Consider the following 14,507-nt stretch of genomic DNA (forward strand, 5'->3'; position numbering starts at 1 on the left):
ATATAAGTATGTATATGTGTGTATTATGTGTATATATGTATACATTTTTTGTGCACTGTTGTCTGCTGTGCTCGTGGCGCCAGGGGCCTAGTCAGGCGGGTATAGTCTCGCCTTTTGCTCCGGCGCCATGACAATCTTGTATTGTTAAAATTATAATAAACTTATAATAAACTTCAAACTTCGATGCGGCATTCTCCTGCTGTATAGGCCGTCAACAAATATTTAAAAGGAAGCTGAAAGGAGGAAATTCTTGTTGTGCTGCATTTCTGGGCTTGTCGGCTGCTTGTAAAATACTGATGAGTACCATTGAATATCTAATTACAAAAATTAACTTTCAATTTTCATCTCGGGCCTATATTCAAACAAAAACACTGCGCTGGGGGAACGTAACAAAAGATAGCCAGCTTTTTTAGAAAATCTGCATGTCATTTACAGTACATCTAGAAAGCAAAAAATAAGACATCCTTCATTAATTCGTTGGCTATCCTCACCATTTTGTACTTAACGGCACATATTGCGTGCTTACGCACTGCTCAAGACCGGCAATTCATCATTATGTGCTATGCTACCTGAAACGACTATGCCTTCACAACAACGCTTTTTTTCTGGCGTATGTACTGCGCATTATTACAGGCGGGCTTCAAGACACTTAAAAAGTGGCTTATCTAAGCTTATTCACTGTCGCCGCCTTTACAATTTAAGCATGAGCCTGAATGTTCTGAGAAAAAAGTTGGCATTTTGTTTCTGCTGAAACTATAGTTTCATGACATCTTCCTACATATGGACTGCGTAGCTTATGAAAGAAGTGCAAGAGAACACCTCGTTTCAACATCGTTTAGGAGCTGCAATATGAAGACACCCATTCCATAAAGTTGGTAGGTTTTATATCATGCCAGAAAATACGCTTAGAGAGCGCGAATTTGTTTAGTTTTCTGACGAACCAAAGCTTCGTTGAAGGCAGTGCAAGAGGAATTTTCATAAATTACCTTGCGCAAGTGCTCCTAGCCAGTTTTACCACTAACCCTTTGATGTGCTTTCTTACAGCGTCATCATGCATACATTAAAAAAAAAATATGTAAGGAATGTGATTAGGTTTTACATGTAGAAGCAAAGCTGAGGAGCACTATACTAACGCGAAGTAAAAAGAATTTTAAATTTGAGTGGAAATTTTTATTGATCATAAGTTGCAAAAATGCTTCCCAGAAGAACAATCCGACCAAAAAATATATAAAGTAGAAAATGGGATCAAGATTCATCCTTGATGCCGTTTTAAAGGAGCGCATGAAAACTGCTATGTTAAGTCATATCGCAATCAAACGTGAGTACGCATATACCGTACTTCTCCACTTTGCAGGCAGATATTAATTTATAACTATTTTATGAATATATACTTTGGTAGACCTTTTGCCCTTAAAGATGCATGAATCAGGCTTTTTGTGCGCAAGCACACAGGTAAGATATTTTGTTTTGTTGGCACGCGCTGTTTGCTTTTCATTCCGGCCTGACTGTATACATCGCTCAATGTGGGGCTTCGACAAGAAAACACTGCAGCTTTTTTTGGCGCATTTAATGTCAACTTTACCGGCACGTCTACCACCGCTTGAATAAAATATCTGTATACGTAATGCCCTTGACGTAATATATGCACAGACAAAGCACTAAGTTCTCTGAGATGTGTCGGGTTGCAAGTTGACGATTGCACGGGCTCTCAGCAGCATACCAGCTGCTTCCCGTCGGCCCACGAAATGCACGGGCCAACAATGACTGCGGGTGAAACCTAGTAAAGTAAAAATTAACAAAATATAGTGGTACCTGATGGAGTAAACTGTTGACAAATCTCTCTTAGTGAAGTAACTACAGATTTATAAATCTATTACACCGGCGCAGCCTCACATTGCGATTGCGGCATTCAATCTTCGTTATACAGGACTCAAAAATGAGAGTATTGGCAGAATAAAGAAGCTTAGAATTGCGCATGATACTTCGGTTGTGATAAACGATTTTACTCACCGTTGAGATTGGGGCAGTTAATGCGAGCCTTGGCCGCAGGTACCTGTCGAGACCAGTGTAAGACAGCCACTTTCGCCGCTGCTTCGTTAAATGTCTCATCACACAGCTGTCCCTTCTAGGTCTCGAGCGCATTAGCGTGTGTGTAATGAGTTCCACTTGAGAGGGCTGTTTAAATAACTTTATTCCTCATCTGTGAAGTGAGCGCTTAGCTCTGTTAAGAAGAAATCCCATTGAAAAAGGTGGCGAAATGCAGACGTATAAAAACTTACCATCAACCGCCGTAGTGGTTCCTCCCCAGTAGTCTTGCCATGCCGTGGGGTCAGGACCCTATTGGTCGCATTTCTCAGCGGGTGGTGCAGACTAGTCTGAAGAAAAAAGTACAATATTAGCTTGCGCCTTATAAGTTTTTGTATATAAATGGCTTTATAAACGGAGTATTCTAAAGTCACGCACAACGTGGAGTTGTTTTGTGCGCACCACTTACGTGAGTATGTCGTCGATTATTTAAACCTGCAACGAACTTACAGACTACAAATAACTCCAGATTCTTAGTCTGTTTCTAAGCCACCTGCAGAGTTGAATCGTTTAAGGACGCAATTCTCACAGGATTGCGACAAAAAGTCGAGCAGCAAACTTCATGCTGAGCAGAAATTATGATATATACTACCATCAATTCCTAGCTGCCACTACCCAACCAACTGCAAGGAGCCATTTCAGTTTTTCTTGACCTCTACTCAGTTGCAGATGCGAGATGTTCACTTCGTGCTCTTGCAGCGCGCTTTTACTATGGCTTGCCATGTCGCTTGCCGAGGACGGTACAAGCGAAGTTTATAAACATATCGGTTCAGAGTTTTAAATTTCGTAGCATAGGAGAGTTCATGACACCCAAGAAAAACAAAAAGATGGTCTCAAATTGTTTAAATGATTGTCTTAAACGTTGCTTTTTTGAAATTCATAGTAACTGCATTTACTTTGAAAGGACATGCGCTCAGCACTGGGTTTGAAGAATATTCTTCAATCAGAAAAATTCGTTAACCTAGAGTTCGTTGTGCTACGTTTCGTTGTATCAATAAAGATCTCGTCGCGAATTTCAGGAATGGCATTTCAGAGAAGCTATTAGTGACAGCAGTCGGTACCAAACAAAGCACAGGCTTTTTGTTGTCACGGCATTTTTGTGGATCTGCAGTTAAATGTGCAAGTCCGAATTTACGGCTTTAACACGTCTGCTGTTCTTGAGCTGCTAAAAGAACAGCTTTTCTCCCCGTTCGCTTGCTTTCATTACGAGAACACACCACGACAGCCACTGTGCTGCATCTTTACCGCCGCGACAGCTGACACCAACGCCCGCAGCGGCACTGGCTCTACGTACCAGACCGCAAACCTATTTGCGTTGCCTCCCAGCAATGCGAATATTATTTACACAGGACTGCGACTTCACCCAACAGAATGAAATTCGTAAAGGTAACAGAATTGTGTCATAAAATATAAGGTTCGGTTGTAGTGCCGCCCACAGTCACATGCGATTTCAATAAAATAGTGTCAGATCGATGCGTCGCGCACTGTCATAAAACAGGGGAACTCCAGCCGCGATTTGCAGCACAAACAGGCACGTTTTTAGTGTGCCCTTAACGCTCCAGTTCTGTGTAATGTGAGAAGTTTAATGCCTCGTAAAGTTCGCTTCGACTGTGAATTGCGGGATGCCTTATTTATCTCATTTTCGATGCTCCCCGCAGAGAATGGGAGCAGGTGCTTTCTATCCCTGCGCGCGAGCAGCCAGGAGGTTCAAGGTGAGCCGGTGGTACTACTACTCTCCCAAATGGCCACCGATGCGAACCGCAACGCGGCCGCGAAACAGGCGCCAAAGAGAAAAACGCTAACGAGCGCAAGACGCCGAGACAGACGAAACCGGATGGTGAGCGAGACAACGCACAGCAACGGCAGCGAGAGCAACTCTGCTTTTTTCTTGTCATCTCTCCCGGTCGACCACACGGCCCGAGTCAAATGGCAGCTAAGAAGTTGACCTGACCTTAAGGCGAAGTTCGGAGGTAAATAAGAAGATCCCGTACATTTTACTCTGAAAACGCCGTTCCTCGAAAAATATTTCGAAAACATATATTGAGTGAAGACTTTAAACATAATTTGCTTACCTAGATATTCGAAATACGCCGAAGAGCGCCCACAATTCGCGGAGAGCGGCGGCATGGTTGCACGTGGACTGTGGCAGTAGTACTCAGTGTTCTTGCACCTACTGCGCGACACACCAAGCAGGTCAATCGATGTCAACGTACTCATAACATTGTTGCTTTTCCGCCACTCTTCATCATCAGCAGCGAGCACGCCACACAGCACACGCTTGAAACGCACGCAGACTCGACGCACAAAAGAGACTGCTATGGCCGGTGGCTCCAACGGCTCTGGCGGTGAAACCACGTTTTGCCGCCAAAATCACTGAAGCAACAGTGCACCTTTCAAAGCCTCTACATGACAAAAAAAAAGAAAGAAAGAAAGCCACAGCAGCAAATCAGATGCGAGCAACGGCCGCGTCGCCTGCCTGCGTTGGGGATAAGTATCGGGATATATATATATGCGTGATGTGGAGAAGGGAGACCGGCCGCGCAGGTTTTTTCTTACCATGAGTTTTCCGGTCCTCACGTATGGAATCTTGCATCACGCGTAAAAGAAAGCGAGTGGGGAGTTTCCTGAACGCGCGTCACGCTTGTAGGGATGAAAAGAACTCTTATTTTCAGTCACGTGGTGCTCAGAACGAAGTTCATGCCGCCGAGGAGCGCGTTTCACGCTTGAAACCGGTCCGTGGCAGGACTATATTTGCGTGAAAATATTTAGAGTGTACTTCTCGGAGGCGGATTTACTGCACCAACTCAAGACGCACGGCAACCAGCCGGGGCGGGGGTGCGAATACTAGGCAAGGAATTGAAGACAGCCCTAATATACTGTTCGAAGACAGCAAAGTACAGAGGTGGGTGCGCATCACGCCGTTGGTAGGGTGCCTCAATGGCCAGCGCCGCTTTCAGGGTATAGACACCGCTCTCGGCGGGGGCATGTTGGCACCCACTCTCCCGTCCAGCTGCATTGAGCGCAATGCGGCGGCGCGCCGCTTCGAAGAATCCAGGAAATGTGGTTCTCTACCGATTCACAGTGGTACCAGAGATTATTTGAACAGAGAATCAGGGGTAGCTGCTGTAAAGTATACTCTCTTTCGCAGCTAATCTGCCGAGAAGTCCGCGCCTTGTGAACAGTCAGTGCACTCATGCGTGTTGGTTCTTTCTGTAGCGTTCATTTCCCGCTGTGTTCCTCATAATAGCATTCTTACAACTTACGCAGCGTATACCACAGCAATCTCTTGACCCTGATACTATATATTTAATACTTTTTCAACAATAAGGATTACTTATTTCGAGCTGCAGCTGCATATTGGCCAAAGGCTGGCATTAAGGCAGCTTCTCGTACGCCATTAAATCAGTGCCAGAGGCGCGTTTTATGGCTGCTAATTTAAATATTTATTAGGATGCGAAGATAAGTTGTGCTTTATTCCTCCATCTCCGGCAGAAATTAAGGAAAACAAGCGCTTCCCCTGCCTTACCTCTAATACTTTGGGGTTAACTGTTGGTCAGGTCGTCTGGTTTCACCTGCGATTGGCAATTCTTTCGGCGCGCGCAGTAACGAGCAAGGCGTAATAGCCTGTGCACTTTAATAATGTGTCCAGAACACCCGGGAACACAACAGTCTCTCATAACTTGAACTCTGACTGCTGCATCACGCACACACTACGAGCTCACTTCAAGCAAGCAAAGAGGCGTGGGCCGTTTTCGCTTTGGGTTCACAAGTTTTGTGCGTTCTCCGCCGCATTTCTTCTTCCGATTAGAGGTACCTCGTTGTCGTTACGTGTCGCGGCCTCTCTTGTCCCGATTACAGCCGCCTCGCTACCTATCGCACGTTCTGCACCAGGCTGTCAGAAGTCGCAAGTTTTGTCCACCAGGCCATAAGCGCTTACACTTATTATGTAGGCCAAGAAAGCTGAAAAGCGAATGTTAAAAATTGCTAGGCCACATAAAAATTTGCCGAGTGGTTTCTTCACAGGCTGATCACAAAGATTTTTCCCAGTAAGGCAGCCGTATTATTTAGGCACTCTTGCGGGTAAGCGAGTATGCGAAGCTCTTGCCGCAGCGTTCTATTCAGAATAATATTTGATCTATCTTAATGCCATGAACGTCATTATCACCCCTCATCTCTCCCTACTTCTCTGCGCCAGCTGACTACGAATGTCCTGGCGCCAAACCTATCTTCTGTGCGTCAGTAAGCAACGAAGCCGTGGCTGCGTGACGCGAACGAATATAGGCTTTTTTGCCGGTAATGGTGTACTTTCCTTCCTTTTCGTATCGCTTTTAAAGAAATAACAACTAGGGAAAGAGGGTTGCTTTCATTGCCGTGACGAAACCGCGTCAGTAAAATTCGTCACGCGGGTTTCTGGGACACCATGTCCTACAGATTACTTCTTTATTTTGCTCTTTCGATGACAGCAGCAGCAGGGATCAAAGCTTCACTAGCCCGCGTCTTCCAGCGTCATTTACCTCTAACATGGTTTTCCAACTAGCCCAGACGCATTCCTTCACGAGAGATCTATTGCCTTCCCGACGACCATCGAGTGAGACAGCAAGCAAGCGTCTCTCAGCAACTGGAGCAGATGGTTCCGCAGAAGGGAGTAAGGGGTTCGAACCCGACCGCGGTGGCCGCGTTTCGATGGTGGCGAAACGCATAGACGCCCGTATGCTGTGCGATGTCAGTGAATGTTAAAGATCATTAGTTTTTTAATATTGCCACGATGCACCTCTCAGCGCTGCTGGCGGGTGTCGGCGGTGTTCAGCATGCACTGTATACGCCGATGACATCACCGTCTGGGCTACTACGGGAAACATAGGAGAGATGGTAGAAAGCCTCCAAGCAGCAGCAAGCACAGTTGACCACTATGCTACGTACTGCGGCCTCCAGTGCTCCTCGTCCAAGTCTGTATTTGTGCATATTTGACATTCTGCGAAATGCGAAATCTCCGTTCAGCTTTCTCTCGCCAGCGGCCCCATCCGTTTAGCGCAGGAGCTCCGAATACTTGGTCTCTTCATTAATCAGCATCGCAAGACAGACAAACCCTTGCCACACTCCGCAAAGTCGGCGACCAGGTGAGCTGAATGGTTCGCCGCGTTTCCAATAAGCGAGGATGATTGCGAAGTAAGGATGCGGTGCGGCTCGCCCATGCCTTCGTAACTAGTCGAATACTGTACTCGACTCCTTACCTCCGCTTACGGAAATATGACGAAGATTGCTGGAGGTTGTATTCCGAAAAATTTTCACGAGAGCCCTCGACCTCCCGACCTCCACTTCCAACGCGCGACTACTCGCGTTGGGGGGGGGGGGGGGGTGAACACCTATCAAGAACTTCGCGAGGCGCATCTCGTTAACCAATACACGCGTTTCGCCTAGACCGTGTGCGATCGCCACCTTTTGAATTGGCTACATATCAAACATGACCACCAAACAATGGAACGTGTTCGAGTGCCCAAAATGTGGAGACGCCCCCTCTAGGTTCGACCCCTTCCGACTAAGATGAACTAGGACGACCATATTGGCCGGTGCCAGGCGCGGGCGGATGCCTTGCACCGCCACTATGGCTCCAAGAAACACGCATTCTACGTCGACATTGCAGGCTCCTACCACTCCAGTGGGGGAAAGCTACACGTCTGCAGTCATAGATGAGGGAAAATGGGTGTACTGCCTCTCGTTGAGAGTGTCCAGCTCAACTCATGCGGTGGAGGTAGCGATTGCCCTCACAGCCTCGCATCCCAAATGTAAATTCTTCGTCACGGACTCTCGCGGAGCCTCTCGTAACTTTGAGTTCGGTTGGATCACTTCACTTGCTCACCAAATTCTTCGCCACAGTACTCGCGTTTACGATCCAACTCATCGCTCAATCATATGGGTCCCCGGCCACGAAGGCAGGTCAAGTAGCGAAGCCGCCCATGAGGGAGCCCGCGCACTCACTTTCCGGGACCTTAAACCAGATCACACCCTTTTCTTTCTCTTAAAGATACTACTGAGCACTATCGTGCCGAACACCAGCGCTACCAGGTTCCTATGAAGGAAGTGGGTAAAGCTTTCGAACGAACTCTCATTAGCTCTTTATAAACACCCTGCTGAGCCGGCCGGTTCTTAAGCACTTTGATTCTTTTTTTCACTGCCGCTGCTCATTCTGTGCGGAGGTGGCCGACGCCTTTCACATGGTTTGTGCATGCAGGCAAAATCCGGCAGCTCTGCTCGGCTGCCAGGAACTATTGGCCCAAGAGCTAGGCTCTGGTTCAGTGGGCTGCAAGGCGGAAATTTGGGCGAGTTGGTAAGTGTTCATTTTCGTTCTCAGCGCAACATGAACGGGACACAAGACGAAGGACTAGCACAAACAGGCGCTGACTATCAACTGGTTTTTTATTGAAGAACAAAAAGCGTATAAATACAAACAGTGAACTACTTATCAATCAACAAAAGTTATCTGGAAGGCACGTGGGAGGTTAGATAGCTCAATTCCCTCTCCGATAACGTTATGGAAGGGCTGCTGATACATTTTGCGCCGTTGTGGTAAATATAAAAAGCTTCCATACCTTCGCGTGTTAATTTATTGTTATGTCGGAACAGGATGCGCGTGTTCTTGTAATCGGGAACACATTGGCATTTTTTGCACTGGAAAGACGCCAGGGCAAGGGGGTCCTTCAGCTCTCCTTTCTGCATGATCCTTTTCATGCCTGCATTGGCATTGCCTGCTGTGGGAGCCTGTGTGAGACAGGGGGTCTTTTTTTCTGATGTTTTCGTGCTCCATCAAGCGTTTGTTAACGCACCTGCCAGTCTGGCCAATGTACATGGCACCGCAAGAGAAGGGGACCTGGTATACCACCCCTACCTTGCAAGGTATAGATGGCGACACATGACGCACTTGACAAGCATCCCTCTTGCTCTTGCCGTAGTGCCTCTGATTCACCTGTTTGCACATTGCGCTAAGTTTTCTAGGTGCAGAAAAGACGCCATCAACGTCGTATCTACCCGCAACTTTTTTCAGCCCATGTGACAAGCAGTGTGCATACGGGACCACAGCCGGCTTTTTCTTTTTGGCTTCTTTCGGCTGAGCCCCATTCTTGAGCTGCCTAAGAAGTTTCTCCGCTGCCCTGGAAATGAGTTGATCTGGGTACCCGTTCACACGTAACCTGCCAGTTGATAGTCAGCGCCTGCTTGTGCTAGTCCTTCGTCTAGTGCCCCGTTCGTGTTGCGCTGAGAGCGAAAATGAACTGGTTCAGTGGACCTGCGCAGCGGTCAGGACCAACGGGTCCCGGAATGAGAGACTGCGCTTTGTTTTGTAAGGGCCGAGACCCACCAGGGGCCTCTCCCCGAGCACCTCTCTGCATATATAAATAAACAAATCATTTCGCCACCACCACCCAGGCGGTCGAAATTATTCCGGAACCCTCCACTGCGCCACCTCTTTCTCTCTTCCTTCTTGACTCCCACCTTCCCCCCTTAACTTACGGTGTGGGCCGAGTGTCCACCGAGACATGTGAGCCATTTACTGCGCCGTTTCCGTTCCTCAAAAAACAATTTTCAATTTTTTCCGGTGTTGCCCCGTCTTCTCTTCTTAATTTTTTCCTGACAGGGACAATGGGATTGAAAATGTGTTATCAGGGGTTGGTTTTGTGAGGTCGCTTTATGGAGCAGTCGCTTTTTATGATTTTTCTTTATGTTTTTAAAGGAAAATAAATTGGTTAAGTTTGTTTACGAATAAAGCGACTTAGTCCGTAGGAATTAGGAAGACGTCGCCACATCGAATCATCAGTCTACATTTAGTCAGCACCATTCAAAAGGAAACGCAACCATCTGAATTATTTTTGAGACACAAGCCACTGAGGGAAGCAGTTCAGAAAATATGACCATTTGGTTTCAGACGTGTCGTCAGCTTTTCACTCCAGAGAAGTGAGGCGACAGATTACTTGGGAGAGAAATTTTACATTATTACGTGGAATTTATCACATAAGGTGCATCAACAAGACAAAGGCACTTCAGAAAATGTTGGAAAATGGATGTTGACTGCGCAAAATTAATATATTTGGGAGGTCATGCATGCTCCGCGCTGCTTCTGTACAAGAGAAACTTGGGGCCTCGTGAACAGTCTTTTCGTTCAAAACAACAAAAGCAGCATATTTCTATCGAATTCGGTGACCCTAATATAGTCCATATTATCACTATTAAGGAACACTAAAAAGGAACACTAAATAATCGCTCTCCGTTTAAAGTGCACCGTCGACTGGGAAACACAGCAGTTCGTCACAACTTTTCGATTATCGTGTAGTCGGAGCGAGTGCATCGTGCATAAATTGCACTCAAAAGTGCCAAAACATTACTGCCACGAGTGGAACAAGTATGTACTGTCTATTTCCAGATCAGTAGCATTATTACAGTCGCCACGCGACAGCACTGAAACCGTGCCAGACGCAAAGCGCTTCACGCGAGTGACGCGTGGGACCCAACATGCCGCTGCGAGCGGGAAACGGCGGCGCGGGGTAGTACAAAGGATGTCCTCACCCTAAAAGCGGAGCCGAGCGGGCATCCAGGCACTCTATTCAGACGGGATGTAAGGAAACATCCGCGGTTGTTTAGCTTCAGTCTGCTGCACGTCTGCTGTCCTCACCGATGTAAACACTTGGAGCTCCCGCAGCTAACGCTCTTAAGTCGACCACTAGGCAGTGTTCGCGGATAATTTTTTATAGTATGGCACTAGGCGAAAAGGAACTGCTTACATTTATTGCAGAATTTAATACTTCACATCTTTCAATTTCATTTTCGCACATGTATTAAGCTTCAACTATTAATTTTCTTGATATGACTGTGTCTCTTATCAATAACAAACTAAGAACCTGTCTTTATGGGAAACCTACGGGCTGCCAACAGTACCTTCACTTTGACAGCAGCCATGTAAAACGTTGTGAAACTTGCGTTCCCTAAAGTCCGCTTTAAAAGACTATGCTCAGATCCATTGGCGTTATACAAGAATTGCGCAGAACTCCGCAGTGTTCTTAAGAAATAGAAGTACCTGGCAAGGCGCAATCGACGATGCCGTGAAACGCGCAGACGCATGTCATCGCGAGTCACTACTGTGCGAAACAAAAGAACCCGTGTTGAAAAACCAAACTAATTTAGTCTTGACCTACCCGGCCTCTGCTCCCGACGTGACGGACATTCTAAGAAGACATCATAACATCATGATGCAGAGTGACCGATTATATGGGCATCTTTAAAGAACATCGGCGAGACGTATTCCAGCGAGCCAAAAACTTGCGAGATATTTCAGCCCCTTCCAAACTCACCCGTCTAGTGTTTTTCGGCTGTGCACTATGCAACAAATCTTGGTGTAAAATTTTCCTACATACGACGACGCCACAGATAGGCGTTAGCACTGCTTCCATGTAAAGTGTAAGAACTAAAGGTAACTTCACCTCCGGTAGTGAAAACGTGATTTATCTACGATGTTGTTCCGTCGGTCAGCAGCATTATATAGGTCAAACTGCGACGTCTTACAGATTGCGCTTTTACAACCATAAGGCTCACAGTGCAACTCTACCCATCCTGCCCTTATCTAAGCAAGGAAATGTTTCAGGTCACTCATTTGATAAATTAAAACCCACCATCTTGGAATCTAGGTTTCAATCGCGCTGCGACCGAGAAGTTAGAGAATCTTTTTAATTCCCAGTTTTAAAGCCGTCTCGTCAGGTGTAAGCCAAGGTGTACGTAAGCAAACCTGCCTGTCTTAATCGCCCCAATTTCTTGACCAAGCTCATGACAACAGCGGGGACGTGACTGGTACTTTTATTCCTTTAATAAAATGCGTTGTACGTGAGCAGACATGATACCTGTATTGTGATTGCATGCCATTCTGAACCATTGCCCTTGTGGTTTTATTAATTGATTTTCAATGTGAACATATCGAAGGCTATGCATATCATCCAGAACTTAGCTTCGCATCATGTGCTTTTTTTTCTTCTTTTTTTGCACAGCATCGTTTTCGCTCATGTGGGCTCTGCATTATTCGGCACCTTGTAAGTTCTACACGTGTTTGTGTTATCTTTAGATGACCCTTGACATATAACTTTGGCGCTCTTGCGATTGAACTATTTCGCCCCATTTTAGCTTTTTTATGCGCATCGTAATTGGTGCAAATAGTGACAACGTCATCATATAAATTTAAAAGACTACCCGACGCTGAGTTTCATCAGACGAAGGCCGGTCCCCGGCTGAAGTGTAAGGAACAGTACAGTGTTTCTTCACGACGTGTCTTTTCTTTCGAGTGTATTGCAAACCTAGCCTTAGGAACTTTTTCTCCCTATATTAAAGACACACGCACCCATACACCAAATGAAATGAAAAACAAATACTGCAAACCGTCAAGTTGTGTCGTATTGCCCATTCTTGATGACACCACAATGAGGAATAGTTTGCTGCCCGAACAGCCTTACAGGTTGGCTGTTATGTACAACCCCCCACAAAAGCATACGGTCCAAGGGGTTTGATTGTGAGGCTTGCTTCATTGCCTCGTTATGCATCCTCGGCGACTATAAGCTCTTGAAACAGGTATGGCTTCACGTCTTCTATGTTCCCCAGTTATGGATTGCTAGGTGTGCGAGAAAACCCCTCTGAACTGCTTAGAAGCAAACCCCTTGGGCTGCATAGTTTTCACGGCGGCTGTACGCGTGAAAGGAAAAAAATGCGTTGGCCACGTTCCGGTGGCACTGTCAGAACAAGGGGTGTTTTCACGAGCAGCACGTAATAGTCTGAGCTGTCTCCTCCTGAGTGTTTGGGACATATCTATCGTTACTAGTGTTTCTCCCCCACTTCAGAGATGGCTGTTTGTTTAGTTTAAAGCCACATGTCTGATCTTCTTGAATATTTGACATACTTCTCAATAAAATTAACTCTGTGATGTCATTGCTTCCCCTGAAAACTTCGCCTCGTAGACTGCTTTCCTTTGGAGCTCTTGATTCCCAGTGCGTACGCTTGCGCACTTTACTGCACTGTATTGATTTCTCCGAGGCTATCCCAGGGCATGAAGGCAGCTGCCGTGAATACGTGCTATGCCAGGGCCTTTTTTGTGCCGCACCGTGTGCTGATTTCGGCGTGTTGACGTCATTTACTTTACCACCACCCGGACACATGCCACCCTGTAGCCTTGAACCGTGTTCTTTGGCCCGCAATAAAGCGGTGTTTTTCTGAGTCGGTCCTGGAAGATGTACTTGAGTTCGGACAAGTTCAAGGCTTGAGAGCCCATTTGAACCTAACCGAGCAATAAACCTGGGCAGTCGGCCACTCTACCGGTTGGAAGACAAATGGACATTACCTTCATGTTCTTCTCTCTGCTCTTGCTCGAAATGCGGTAATAGCTGACAGGCGTGCACTTTTGTGGGCCCTGTTAACCCTGCAGGTAAGGAGAATTTCGCCCAAATTTCCTGCGCGATTTCTTCAAGGTGTTCTTGCTACGCTTTAGATAGGCTTTTGGCGGTCAAAGATGATTACCACTCTTGTTTTGCGGTTATCTTCGGGTGCGAGGCCAAAATGTTATCAACGAGCTGTATTTTGGTGATATTTACAAGAACGGAAAGAAGAAAGCGTTCTTCCGCGGTCCGGCAAAATAATGACGTGGTTTTTGGGCGCCTGCCACTATGGCTTTATGGCCTCACTCGAAAATGTGCCACTTACTACGCCCTCCCCCACCCCAACCCTCAGTCTCTATCACCTCTCTTGCCACCAAAGAAAGAAATCAAGCCAGTATAATAGATACCCCATGATATGGCCCTAGCATAGGATCTGTCCCCTTTGAACAGCATCAAGATGCATGGGCTCTTCGAACTCTTGCCGGCCGGGCTTTGCATGACCACCACTGTCGTGGCCAAGCTGGGACCCCCGGGCGAACCGCAGAAGCTCTACCGCGACGAAATCGACAACTTCGAGGCACGCATTACGAATATATGCACCTTATGCGCAGTTATGCAATGTCATGGAAAGAATGCTGCTCGCACGCGTGGAATGGTACTTGGAGCGATATCAGATTTATCCAACCTTCATGCCTGGGTTCCGACTGGGCCGCTCTTCTATCGACAACGTGGTTGACCTTGTAACGTCGGTGCACCACAGCAAAAGTTTGAAAAGATTGACCGTGGCATTTTTTTTTGGATATCAAGGGCGCGTACGACAACGTAACGCATCAGGCCATTTTGGACGCAATGGAAGCTGCTGAGATCGGAGGCCGCACGTTCAGCTGGATACGCAGCTATTTATCAGAGAGGTCGTTTTTTGTCCTGACTGCGGACGGACCAACGTCCTTACACCGAAATTCACGCGAAGTCCCTCAGAGTGGAGTGCTGAGCCCAGTTCTCTTCAACCTTGCTCTTATCGGCCTGGTC

At 46.7% G+C, this 14,507-nt stretch overlaps 1 pseudogene; it reads left to right on the plus strand.

Annotated features, from left to right (window-relative positions):
• Positions 1-14,507, plus strand: part of LOC144102648 (uncharacterized) — a 59,241-nt pseudogene that overhangs the window by 36,660 nt on the left and 8,074 nt on the right.

This window comes from Amblyomma americanum, chromosome 8, assembly GCF_052857255.1.
Source record: "Amblyomma americanum isolate KBUSLIRL-KWMA chromosome 8, ASM5285725v1, whole genome shotgun sequence".
Taxonomy (NCBI): Eukaryota; Metazoa; Arthropoda; class Arachnida; order Ixodida; family Ixodidae; genus Amblyomma; species Amblyomma americanum.